Source organism: Zalophus californianus, chromosome 4 (assembly GCF_009762305.2).
Source record: "Zalophus californianus isolate mZalCal1 chromosome 4, mZalCal1.pri.v2, whole genome shotgun sequence".
Taxonomy (NCBI): Eukaryota; Metazoa; Chordata; class Mammalia; order Carnivora; family Otariidae; genus Zalophus; species Zalophus californianus.
This window is the reverse complement of record NC_045598.1, coordinates 153861094-153874944: the sequence shown is the minus strand read 5'-3', so window position 1 is coordinate 153874944 and position 13851 is coordinate 153861094. Positions and strand designations below refer to the sequence as shown.

Here is a 13851-nt window from a genome sequence, read left to right as displayed (position 1 = left end):
TAGCTCTTTAAAGCTTCCTAGTAGCCTTAAATGCTCCAGGTTGGATCAGGCTAAGTTTTGTTTCTGAACCTCAGAACAACCCTTTATCTACAATCTCTGTCAAACATTTACATCAGTATACTTTGGCCTGAAATACTGTCATCAAGAAAAGTGTCAAATGGTAGGGATGAGTAAAGAATCTTGGCATTCAATGTCCACATTAAAATACATTTAAAACAAATTCTAGTTAATACTAACTGTTCCAGTTGTTTATTCCAGTGGAACTACTCCAAAACTTGGTGGCTTAAAACAACAATCTATTTTTATCCCATACAATTTTGTAGATTTTTGGACTCATCTGGGTGGTTCTTGCCTGAGTCTCTCTCATGCAGCTCCAGTCAGCTGGCTGGGGCTAAAACAATCTGAAGTCTCTTCTGAGCTAGAGATTCAAGATGGTTTCATCACTCATGTCAGATCCATCAGTCAAGATGACTGGAACATTTGAGAGCCAGATAGGCAAGCATCTCCCTCTCTCTCTCTCTCTCTCTCTCATTCCTTACGTTAGTCTATGTGGCTAGCTTCAGCTTCCTCACAACATGACAGTCTGAGGGACACTGGACTTCTTAAATGGTGGCTAATTTCATCCAAAGCAAATATTCCAAGTGACTCAGGCAAAAGGTGCAAGGTCTCTTATAACCTACCCTCAGAAGTCATACAGTGACACCCTCTCTACAATCTATTGGTCAAAAGCAAGTCATCACAAGACTAGCCCAAACTCAAGGGGATGGGTCTATAGAAGGACATAAATAATGAGAAGCACGACCCATGGCCATCTTTGGAGACTGGCTACATCATTATAATAATAATATTTTTTTAAATGCTATGTTTTGCTTGTAATTAATATGTTAATGATTTAATATTTTATTTTTATATTTTATTTATTAATGATATTAGTAGGTATGGATTTGATTATAAATTACAGTAACTAAGGTATAATAAGTTATGATACACATTTCATTTTTTTCAAGTTGGTTTCACTGACTCCTTAGAAGTTTAGAAGTTAAATCTATACCTAAGACTAATTCTAATTGTTTGCCTCAGTCACCAAAAATGAGACATCTTTAGGAATTTAAAATATTCAGTACAAATACTGAAAAGCTAGTCATTTACCTAAATGAATCATATCTCACTTGTTTAGAAGTTCTATACTTAGTAAACAATTACTAGAACTTTTAAGAGACCTCTTAAAAGGAAATGAATTGGGAGTCGGGGGAGCAGGGTTAATTAGAACAAATAGCCAGCTATCTACACACACACACATACACACATGTACAGACAACACCCATGAAAAACCATAATGAGCAGAATACTCTTGTTTGTGGGAAGTTGGGAGCAATTCTATAATGCTAAAAGCTAAATTAAAGGATGCATTTCTTCAGGACATAATAGAATAAAATAACTGGGGGAAAAAAGGGAATACTTAAAATTTTTCATTATTTGGTAGGGGGAAGTTCTATCCTCTACCCATTTAAAAAATACTGAAAAACAAACATTAAAAACCATAAAAAGGCAAAATCCCCATAATTACATGGCTTTTTTAAAGTTTATAAAAAAGGGGGCCTACCGTACTCTACTCTCCACCTCATCCATATCCTACATTTTCCCAAAAGGTAACAACTGGTACTTGTTTTATATGTACCATAAAACATTTTCCAAACCCAAATATCAATCTACCTACCTACTTGACCTGTCTATCCATCATTAACATACACACATGTATACACACACATACATGAATACAGCAATCATTCTCTTACTAATAAAGCTGGCATGGTGCTGTACATACTGGTCTGCAACTCACTTTTCCTTAGAACCTATCAACCTATCCTACCTATTTTAATAAATGATGGATATTAAATAGGATAGCATAATTATGCATAGCAGGGATATATGGGGTGTGTGTGTGTGTGTGTGTGTGTGTGTGTGTGTGTATGTACACAACCTCAATGAATCACATAAACATTCTATTGAAAGAAAAAAACAGATACAAAACAATATATGCTATAATATGATTGCATTTACATGAATTTCAAAGATAGGCAAAACTAACCTACAGTGACAAGAAATCAGAACAACTGATCAGGACTAACTCGTAAGGGTACGTAAAGAAACTCCCTGACACAATCTGGAAAACTTTTAAATCATTTCTGGTCTAAGAAACAGAAGACCATGTGTCAACAGACCATTTAATATCTTTACTTCTTTTTTTTTTCAATTGCAAATAAATAACTCTCAAAATACTAAGTCATTGTTTTCCACATTTGGAAACAGTAGAGGAAGCTGAGGTTCTGAGAGGTCAAGTAACTTAACTGAACTCCCAGGACTAATCAGGGAGAAGCCACATCCACAACTCCAGCTTTCTCAGTCCTGATTCACAGCTATTTCTCCTTTCTCTTTTAATAATGTACTTTCTAGACTATATTACAAGTTTTATTGGAAGTTGTCACCTGTTCCAAGCAAAAGTAGTAGGAAAAATAAAGACAAATCTACATTTAAAACATGAGGGCCTTGAAATTACTCTGCCAAGTCTTCCTGCTAACGTAAATATAAACCTTAGCTGCTTAAACACAATTGATATAATGAATTGGAAAAAGGAAGATAGTGAGAAAAAAACTGAAAAGTTATGCTTCAATTTATCACATTGATTTTTTGCTGGTAGATTTACAGATAATTTTTATTTCATTCTACGTATTTTCTAGTATTTCCCATATTCTACAATGTATTTTTGTAAAAAAAAAAGTATATAAAATGTTAAATATCTAATAAAAGAAATTCATTAAGTGAAAATACACATTCCTTTTGACCTACAGCCCCATAGTTTAGATCCACCTTACATAAGAACATAAAAAATATCTGGATATTAATATGCAAAGTTATCTGTTATACCACTATGAGGAGTGGCAAAAAGAAGGAAATAAATGTTCATCAAGAAGGGAATGGCTGAATAAAGAACAGTACTCAAATAGTATAAAGTAGTATGCAGCTATTAAGTAGAACAAGTTACATTTCTACTATTATGCTGGAATAATAACCATAACAATGGTATTAACTGAAAAGGCAGGTTCCTAAATATGTGTACAAACTCATTTAAATTCAACACAAACCTACAAATGTGTTTGTACAAGCATAGAGAAAGTGAGGTGAAAAAGGAGGAGTGGAAAGGAAATTAACTCTTTAAAAAATATTTCTTTATATATCCATAAATTGCTTCATGTGTTCAAATAAACATGTATTACTTTAACTTAATAAAAAATTTAAAGATATAAAACAAATGCCCAAGCTTTAAATCTTTTATAAGCAATATATAATCAAAGAATAACAAAGAAAAAAGAAAGTTATTCTCTTATAAGGTCAATTAGGGAAATATACTACTATATTACAACTTTTTTTTTTAATTGACAATGCTTCAAAAGCCAAACTGACAGTTTACTGCAGAGATTATTAAGACATACTCTCAGGATATGGCACTGGTGGAATGCCAGAAAAAACAAAGTGAACTGTACAATATAAAGATAAATGTTACTATTATTCAGACTATTAAACATTTCAGACATCTTATAGCAATATTACTCATTTTTATTTTCCACGGACTACAATCAACAAAACTGCTTTGTAACATATTTTGCATAGTACCACAAGATGAGTATAACGTAATCTGACTGATTTTATCAATCGAAATATGAAGGCTCATGCATTCAAATAAGTAACATCCCCTGAATGTACTTAAGAGTATTCAAAGTTCATGACAGTATGGATGTAACTGTACAAAAGAATTTCAGATTTATACAGATGTGGAAGTCCTGCCACTAAATGGTAAAGAGAGTAAAGGTCAGTAACTAGTATCAAAACCACATGGGTACTTATTAAAAGTCAGATAGAAAGGACTCACCTACACAACATGATGGGCCTGAGAACCTGCATTTTAGCAGCACCTCCAAAGTGATTCTTAAGCAATGACACTTTGAGACACTTTGTCTTTTTATTTGACTAAGACAAATAAATATCTTCCTCTCTGAGTTGAATCTTTTGAGTGGGAGAGAGAGATTTTGTAAAATCCTAAAAATCAATGTTACCATAGGATAAATATATCTGAAACATACTATTATTCACTAGACTAAATACATTATAAAACAGCTAAATGCCACCATAAGGCATATTATGCTTTGTATATAATGGTAGTTATTCTTCAATACCTAGTTAATCTCTTAGTGCTTAAAATTAGTTATTTTAATTATTTTGACTATGAAGTGAAATAAGAAACTGTGCAACTATCAGTATTAATATGAAGTATCTGCACATTTCAGACTTTTTTTAGATTTTCATATGAAATTAATTTCTCATGAAATTTTTATCTTTTCCAATATAAGTTCTATTATAGTCTAACATCCTTTAACTTTTGAGTTCTACTGAAATGGAGCCAGAATACACAGGAGGAAAAATTCTTGCCAAAATTTAATCTACACTTACCAAATACTAGGTCCAGATTCACTCATCCTTCAATACTCAGTACAAGTATCTTTTTTTTTTTACCTTACCTTGCCTCATGGCCACTTGTTCTCGCCCCTTCTCCATCCTCACATGCTGGACTAAAGGTAACATTTAAGTATTTATGTTTCCTACATTTAAAAACTGGTAAATACTACAAACCAGAATCCATTTACTCAAAACATATTTATTTTGTGCTTAAGTAATCACAAACATTGTCTTTTCCCACAAAAACTACCTTAAATTTATTTAAAGAAGTGAATAATTAAATAAGAAATTATGATGAAATGTAGTAAGTCCTAAGATAGAAAAAGCATAGGAGGCTTTTAAATTATACAGAAAAGGGGTCCCTGGCTTGATCCAGAAAAACGATACCAAAAGAGAAGCCAGAAAAAGGAGTGAGGGTAGAGTGAATTGGAGTGAAAAGCATGAGTCATAAACCTAAGGAAAGAGCAAGGACTCTGTTGAGGAGCTATTACAGAAGCTCAGTGGGAGTGGAACCTCTTGGGTGATAGGGGTGAGAGTGATAGGACATGAAAGCTAGAAAAATGGGGATCATAAAGAACTTTATGAGGGATGTGGCCATTACTAAGTGAAAAAACAACCACCCAAAAGTACATATTGTAGTCAAGTAACTATAGTGTAGCCTACTGTCCAAAAACATCTATAATACTTTTTCTGCTTTTTTAAAAAGATTTTTATTTATGAGAGAGAGAAAGAGAGTGCACAAGCAAGGGGAGTGGCAGGCAGAAGGAGAAGGAGAAGAAGGCTCCCTGCCAAAGGCGCCACCCAGGCACACCTACTTTTTGTGTATTAATCATATTAAAATATAATGGTGATAGGATGTTATAGTTAGGGGCACCTGGGTGGATCAGGCAGTTATGCATCTGCCTTCGACTCAGGTCATGATCTAAGGATCCTGAAATCAAGACCCATATCGGGCTCCCTGCTCAGCAGGGAACCTGCTTCTCCCTCTCCCTCTGAAGCTCCCCCTGCTTGTGCGCTCTCTCACATAAATAAAATCTAAAAAAAAAAAAAAAAAGAATGTTCTACTTATAATCCTCAATTTTCATAGCAATTTTTGAAATTCTTATCAAATAATCCAAAAAGGATCAGTAAAACCAAACACTGCACATTTGTTGGGGGGGGGGGGGAAATACCACCAGGTATTTCATTTACTCCAAAAGTTAAAATATGGTTATAGAACTGGAGTTTTTCTTAACTGCTCTGATGTCCAGGACAGTTAACACAGCATTATGAAATGGTAAGAGTTCCCCAAAACTTCTACAAATAGGAAATGCCATCCTTTCTCCCCCATTCTCCACTTGCATTCTTTTAGCAGTTTTATAGAGTGAATGTAAAAATAGGTCATTGCTGACTGTACCTAGAAACAAATCCTTCTAATTTAACTACCCTCTTCTTCAGAAAACATGGTAAAATCATAAAGTATGAAATAATGTTTCATACTTAAGTCATTAAGAACAGATTTTTAAAATTCCACTGAATTGATATCAACAAATGAATTATATATTAGACTTATTAAAGCAAAATCCATAAGAACTCTTTTCCAGACCTTAGATAATGCCTCTGTGACACATTTGGTCAATGAAAGTGAATGGAAAACAGTAGTGTTTTGAAGCATCAGCCAGTAGATGCTTCTGTGGTTTACCACAAGTGGTATGCACATCATATTAGACCACAGTTAATTAAATTAAACCAGTTCTTGTATTGTTAAAATGTGTCCTGTATTATTTATTTGGATACTACACAACTGCTTTTAAACCTTAAGATCTCCATCTCCCACTCATAGTAAACACTATTCTTTGTCATCCAATTGGTAATGGAATCAATAAATGTCTACCATAGTGTCCTAGTGTAGCGAACACAAAAAAGCAAAATTTTCTTTTGTTTATGGAACACCCTCTATTTCACAGTAAGTAGTTTTAATAACTATCTTAAAAAGGAACTGAGAGTAAATACCGTGCACATTGACCTAAGGGGAAAATGAAATAATACATAGAACACGTTTTTATGGTAGTATTCTTTGTGTTTAAATTATGTCGGAAGGTACTTTGGTTTCTTTTTTTTTTTTGAAGTGGATTACTCAGTTGAGAAGAAAAATATTTGGCGATGGTTCTGACTGTACATGTTGAAACGTCCAAGAAATCCTTCAAATTTATATATAATATACAATCTACTAATTGTTAATTAAAATAGAAACTAGCCAGTGGGAGGAGCAAGATGGAAGAAGAATAGGAGACCTAAATTTCATCTGGTCCAAGGAATTCAGCTATATAGGGATCAAACCATTCTGAACACCTATGAACTCAACAGGAGACTGAAGAAAAGAATAGCAGCAAATCTCTGAACAAAAAAGCGACCACTTTCTGGAAGGTACCCTCTGATTTGTTAAGTGTATATTTTTCTGGGGTCGTTGTTACCCTGTTAGCATTTTGTTCTCTCATTCATCTATCCTCCTCTGGACAAAATGACAAGATGGAAAAAATCACGTAAAAAAAAGAACAAGAGGCAGTACCGACTGCCAGGAACCTAATCAATACGGACATTAGTTAAGATGTCGGAATTAGAGTTCAGAATGATGATTTTAAAGATACTAGCTGGGCTTAAAAAAGCATGGAAGATATTAGAGAAACCCATTCTGGAGAAATAAAAGAACTAAAATCTAACCAAGTCAAAATCAAAAAGGCTATTAAGGAGGTGCAATCAAAAATGGAGGCTCTGACTGCTAGGATAAATGACACAGAAGAAAGAATTAGTGATATAGAAGACCAAATGATGGAGAATAAAGAAGCTAAGAAAAAGAGAGATAAACAACTACTGGATCACGAGGGCGGAATTCGAGAGATAAGTTATACCATAAGACGAAACAGTATTAGAATAATTGGGATCCCAGAAGAAGAAAGAGAGAGAGGGGCAGAAGGTATACTGGAGCAAATTATAGCAGAGAACTTCCATCATTTGGGGAAGGAAACAGGCATCAAAATCCAGGGGGCACAGAGAACCGCCCTCAAAATCAACAAAAATAGGTTAACACCCCAACGTCTAATAGTAAAACTTACGAGTCTCAGAGACAAAGAGAAAATCCTGAAAGCACCTCGGGAGGAGAGATCTGTAACCTACAATGGTAGGAACATTAGATTGGCAACAGACCTATCCACAGAGACCTGGCAGGCCAGAAAGGACTGGCATTAAATGTTCAGAGCACTAAATGAGAAAAATATGCAGCCAAGAATACTATATCCAGCGAGGCTGTCACTGAAAATAGAAGGAGAGATAAAAAGCCTCCAAGACAAAGAAAAACTAAAGGAATTTGCAAACACAAAACCAGCCCTACAAGAAATATTGAAAGGGGTCCTCTAACCAAAGAGAGAGCCTAAAAGTAACACAGACCAGAAAGGAACACAGAAAATATACAGTAACTGTCACCTTACAGGCAATACAATGGCACTAAATTCATAGCTTTCAATAGTTACCCTGAATGTAGATGGGCTAAATGCCCCAATCAAAAGACACAGGCTATGGTGATGGGTATTAAAGAAGGCACGTTCTGCATGGAGCACTGGGTGTTATGCACAATGAATCATGGAACACTACATCAAAAACTAATAATGTAATGTATGGTGATTAACATAATAAAAAAATTTTTAAAAAAAGACACAGGCTATCAGACTGGATAAAAAAAACAAGACCCATCGATATGCTGTCTGCAAGAGACTCATTTCAGACCCAAAGACACTCCCAGATTGAAAGTGAGGGGGTGGAAAACCATTTACCATGCTAATGGACACCAAAAGAAAGCGGGGGTGGCAAGCCTTATATGAAACAAATTAGATTTTAAACCAAAGACTATAATAAGAGATGAGGAAGGACATTGTATCATATTTAAAGGGTCTATCCAACAAGAAGATCTAACAATTCTAAATATCTATGCCCCTAACATGGGAGCAGCCAATTATATAAGCCAGTTAATAACAAAAGCAAAGAAACACATTGACAACGATACAATAATAGTGGGGGACTTTAACACCCCCCTCACTGAAATGGACAGATCATCTAAGCAAAAGATAAACAAGGAAAGAAAGACTTTAAGTGACACACTGGACCAAATGGACTTCACAGATATATTCAGAACATTCCATCCCAAAGCAACAGAATACACATTCTTCTCTAGTGCCATGGAACATTCTCCAGAATAGATCACATCCTAGGTCACAAATCAGGTATCAACCTGTACCAAAAGATTGGGATCATTCCCTGCATATTGTCAGACTACAATGCTTTGAAACTAGAACTCAATCACAAGAGAAGAGTCGGAAAGAACTCAAATACATGGAGGCTAAAGAGCATCCTCCTAAAGAATGAATGGGTCAACCAGGAAATTAAAGAATTTAAAAAATTCATGGAAACAAATGAAAATGAAAATGATAACAAAACGGTTCAAAATCTTTGGGATGCAGCAAAGGCAGTCCTAAGAGGAAAGTATATAGCAATACAAGCCTTTCTCAAGAAACAAGAAAGGTCTCACATACACAACTTAACCCTACACCTAAAGGAGCTGGAGAAAGAACAGCAAATAAAGCCTAAATGCAGCAGGAGAAGAGAAATAATAAAGATCAGAGCAGAAATCAATGAACTAGAAACCAAAAGAACAGTAGAACAGATCAACGAAACTAGGAGCTGGTTCTTTGAAAGAATAAGATTGATAAACCCCTGGCCAAACTTATCAAAAGGAAAAGAGAAACAACCCAAATAAATAAAATCATGAATGAAAGGGGAGAGATCACAACCAACACCAAAGAAATACAAACAATTATAAGAACATATTCTGAGCAACTCTATGCCAGCAAATTAGATAATCTGGAAGAAATGGATGCACTGCTAGAGATGTATCAACTACCAACACTGAACCAGGAAGAAACAGAAAGCCTGAACATACCTATAACCACTAAGGAAATTGAAGCAGTCATTAAAATCTCCCAACAAGAGCCCAGGGCCAGATGGCTTCCCAGGGGAATTCTACCAAACATTTAAAGAAGAATTAATACCTATTCTTCTGAAACTGTTCCAAAAAATAGAAATGGAAGGAAAACTTCCAAACTCATTTTATGAGTCCACCATTACCTTGATCCCAAAATCAGACAAAGACCCCATCAAAAAGGAGAATTACAGACCAATAACCTTGATGAACATGAATGCAAAAATTCTCACCAAAATACTAGCCAATAGGATCCAACAGTATATTAAAAGGATTATTCACCACGACCAAGTGGGATTTATCCCTGGGCTGCAAGGCTGGTTCAACATCCACAAATCAATGTGATACAATACATTAATAGAAGAAAGAACAAGAACCATATGATCCTCTCAATAGATGCAGAGAAAGCATTTGACAAAGTACAGCATCCTTTCTTGATCAAGACTCTTCAGAGTATAGGGATAGAGGGTACATACCTCAATATCATAAAAGCCAACTATGAAAAACCCACAGCGAATATCATTCTCAATGGGGAAAAACTGAGAGCTTTCCCCCTAAAGTCAGGAACATGGCAGGGATGTCCACTATCACCACTGCTATTTAACATAGTATTAGAAGTCCTAGCCACAGCAATCAGACAACAAAAAGAAATAAAATGTATCCAAATCAGCAAAGAAGTCAAACTCTCACTCTTTGCAGATGATATGATACTGTATGTGGAAAACCCAGAAGACTCCACCCCAAAACTGCTAGAACTCATATAGGAATTCAGTAAAGTGGCAGGATATAAAATCAATGCACAGCAATCAGTGGCATTCCTATACACCAACAAGATAGAAGAAGGAGAAATAAACGAGTTGATCCCATTTATAATTGCACCCAAAACCATAAGATACCTAGGACTAAATCTAACCCAAAGAGGCAAAGAATCTGTACTCAGAAAACTATAAAATACTCATGAAAGAAATTGAGGAAGAAACAAAGAAATGGAAATGTTCATGGACTGGAAGAACAAATATTGTGAAGATGTCAATGCTACCTGGAAAAATCTACACATTTAATGCAATCCCTATCAAAATACCATCAACTTTTTTCAAAGAAATGGAAAAAATAATCTTAAAATTTGTATGGAACCAGAAGAGACCCCGAATAGCCAGAAGAATGTTGAAAAAGAAAAGCAAAGCTGGTGGCATCACAATTCTGGACTTCAAGCTCTATTACAAAGCTGTCTTCATCAAGACAGTATGGTACTGGCACAAAAACAGACACATAGATCAATGGAACAGAATCGAGAGCCCAGAAATGGACCCTCAACTCTATGGTCAACTAATCTTCGACAAAGCAGGAAAGAATGTCCAATGGAAAAAAGACAGTCTCTTCAACAAATGGTGTTGGAAAAATTGGACAGCCACATGCAGAAGAATGAAACTGGACTATTTCCTTACACCACACACAAAAATAGACTCAAAATGGTTGAAAGACCTAAATGTGAGACAGGAGTCCATCAAAATCCTAAACGACAGCACAGGCAGCAACCTCTTCAACCTCAGCCGCGGCAACTTCTTCCTAGAAACATTGCCAAAGGCAAGGGAAGCAAGGGCAAAAAAGAACTAATTGGGACTTCATCAAGATAAAAAGCTTGTGCACAGCGAAAGAAACAGCCAACACAACCAAAAGACAACCAATAGAATGGGAGAAGATATTTGCAAATGACATATCCGATAAAGGGCTAGTATCCAAAATCTATAAAGAACTTATCAAACTCAACACCCAAAGAACAAATGATCCAATCAAGAAATGGGCAGAAGACACGAACAGACATTTTTCCAAAGAAGTCCAAATGACCAACAGACACATGAAAAAGTATCTCAACATTGCTCGGCATCAGGGAAATCCTAATCAAAACCTCAATGAGATACCACCTCACACCAGTCACAATGGCTAAAATTAACAAGTCAGGAAACAACAGATGTTGGTGGGGATGAGGAGAAAGGGGAACCCTCCTACACTGTTGGTGGGAATGCAAGCTGGTGCAGCCACTCTGGAAAACATTATGGAGGTTCCTCAAAAAGTTGAAAATAGAGCTACCATACGACCCAGCCATTGCACTACTGGGTATTTACCCCAAAGATACAAATGTAGGGATCTGAACGGGTATGTGCCACCCGATGTTTACAGCAGCAATGTCCACGATAGCCAAACTATGGAAAGAGCCAAGATGTCCATCAACAGATGAATGGATAAAGAAGATGTGCTACATATATACAATGGAATATTATGCAGCCATCAAAAGGAATGAAATCTTGCCATTTGCAACGACGTGGATGGAACTGGAGGGTATTATGCTTAGCGAAATAAGTCAATCAGAGGGGCTCCTGGGTGGCTCAGTCATTAAGCATCTGCCTTCAGCTCAGGCCATGGTCCCAGGGTCCTGGGATCGAGTCCCACATCAGGCTCCCTGCTCGGCAGGAAGCCTGCTTCTCCCTCTCCCACTGCCCCCTGCTTGTGTTCCCTCTCTCACTTTGTCTCTCTCTGTCAAATAAATAAATAAAATCTTTTAAAAATAAATTTTTTAAAAAAGAAATAAGTCAATCAGAGACAGACATGTATCATATGATCTCACCGATATGAGGAATTCTTAATCTCAGAAAACAAACTGAGGGTTGCTGGAGTGGTGGGGGTGGGAGGGATGGGGTGGCTGGGTGACAGACATTGGGGAGGGTATGTGCTATGGTGAGCGCTGTGAATTGTGTAAGACTGTTGAATCACAGACCTGTACCTCTGAAACAAATAATAAATTATATGTTAAAAAAAAAAAAAGAAGATAGCAGGAAGGGAAAAATGAAGGGGGAGGGAATCAAATGGGGAGATGAACTGATGAGAGACTATGGACTCTGAGAAACAAACTGAGGGTTCTAGAGGGGAGGGGGTAGGGGGAGGGGTCAGCCTGGTGACGGGTATTAAAGAGGGCACATACTGAATGGAGCACTGGGTGTTATACACAAACAATGAATCATGGAACACTTCATCAAAAACTAATGATGTAATGTATGGTGATAACATAATAAAATAATAATAATAAAATATATATATATACTAGCCTTAGAAAATTTTTAGAATAAAGTGTAATATTTTGATGTTAAAAATCCTTTCTTCTAAAATTACCCAACATTCTGTATACTAGGGCAATTGATAAATATGTTAGGCACATAGAAGGAAAAAAAAATAGCATACTATTTAGCCGTGGCCAAAGCCAAATATCATCATAATAAAATACATTTCTGGAACATAAGAGTAAATATAAATTCTAATAAAAAAGTAACTATTGTTACAAATTTTTATTAAGCATTTTAAGAGCTGACTTAATTTGACAGTATATACACATTCTCTCACCTTCTGTCAGCTGTTATTTCTGTAGTCTCTACACATTTGCAATACTCAATATAGGCTCAATTTCAAATGAAGTAGATAGGGGAATAAGACATTTTTTGGCTAACATTGATGATGCTGATGTTTCCACCAAGTTATTAAGGTTTCCTTCCTCTCTAATAATAATTAGTTTAAAACCTCCATAGTAAGGGTTATAAAGTATTCTTGTTAAAAGTCCTTAATTTTGACTGAGAAAATAGGATGTGTACTAGATATCTTATTTTCTCTAACATTCCTCCTTTTCATATACTATATTTTTTTCATTATTATATTTGAATCAAGGATCTTCTTAGATATTACTGATTGTCATTTTGGGTTCTCTCTCCTCAGTCCTTCTGATTTCTGCCTTTAATTCAACTTTATAAGATATAAAGAATTCCCAAAAAGGAATTCATATATTATCTTTATAGACTTATTGCTAAAAAAATTAAATAACATGAAAATGAAGACAACTATGAACCTCTTTACCTTATCACTGAAACTTTCAAATATTATTTTTCTGCATAAAATTAAGTTTCACAACTATTTGTCCTTGTATTTTACTCTTGTAATAATAAATATTTATACTTCAAGTCACTGACAGAATTTCAACACATAAAATCTATGAGAAAATGCTCATTCTTAATTATATAGAGAATACTCACCTGTAATTGAAAGTGAAAATTGGGACATTAATAATAAATCTAAGTGACACGCCTCATTTATTTTACTGATGTTGTTAGGCTATTATATATGATGATAAGTATTTTTACATACAAATTCAAGAATGCCAGGAATGACACTGAAGTAGCTCTTCTGCTGTTCAGTCTTTCAAAGGCTGAAACCAGAGCTAAAGCCAAAGAGCAGATTTTAGATCAATACCCAAACTGAATCTGTACTTGCATATTCATAAAGCAATAATC

At 35.4% G+C, this 13851-nt stretch overlaps 1 protein-coding gene across 5 annotated transcripts in view; it reads right to left on the bottom strand.

Moving 5' to 3' along the window:
- VPS13B (vacuolar protein sorting 13 homolog B) overlaps positions 1-13851 on the bottom strand; it is a 752513-nt gene that overhangs the window by 557740 nt on the left and 180922 nt on the right. The gene's annotated exons all lie outside the window — the stretch shown is intronic.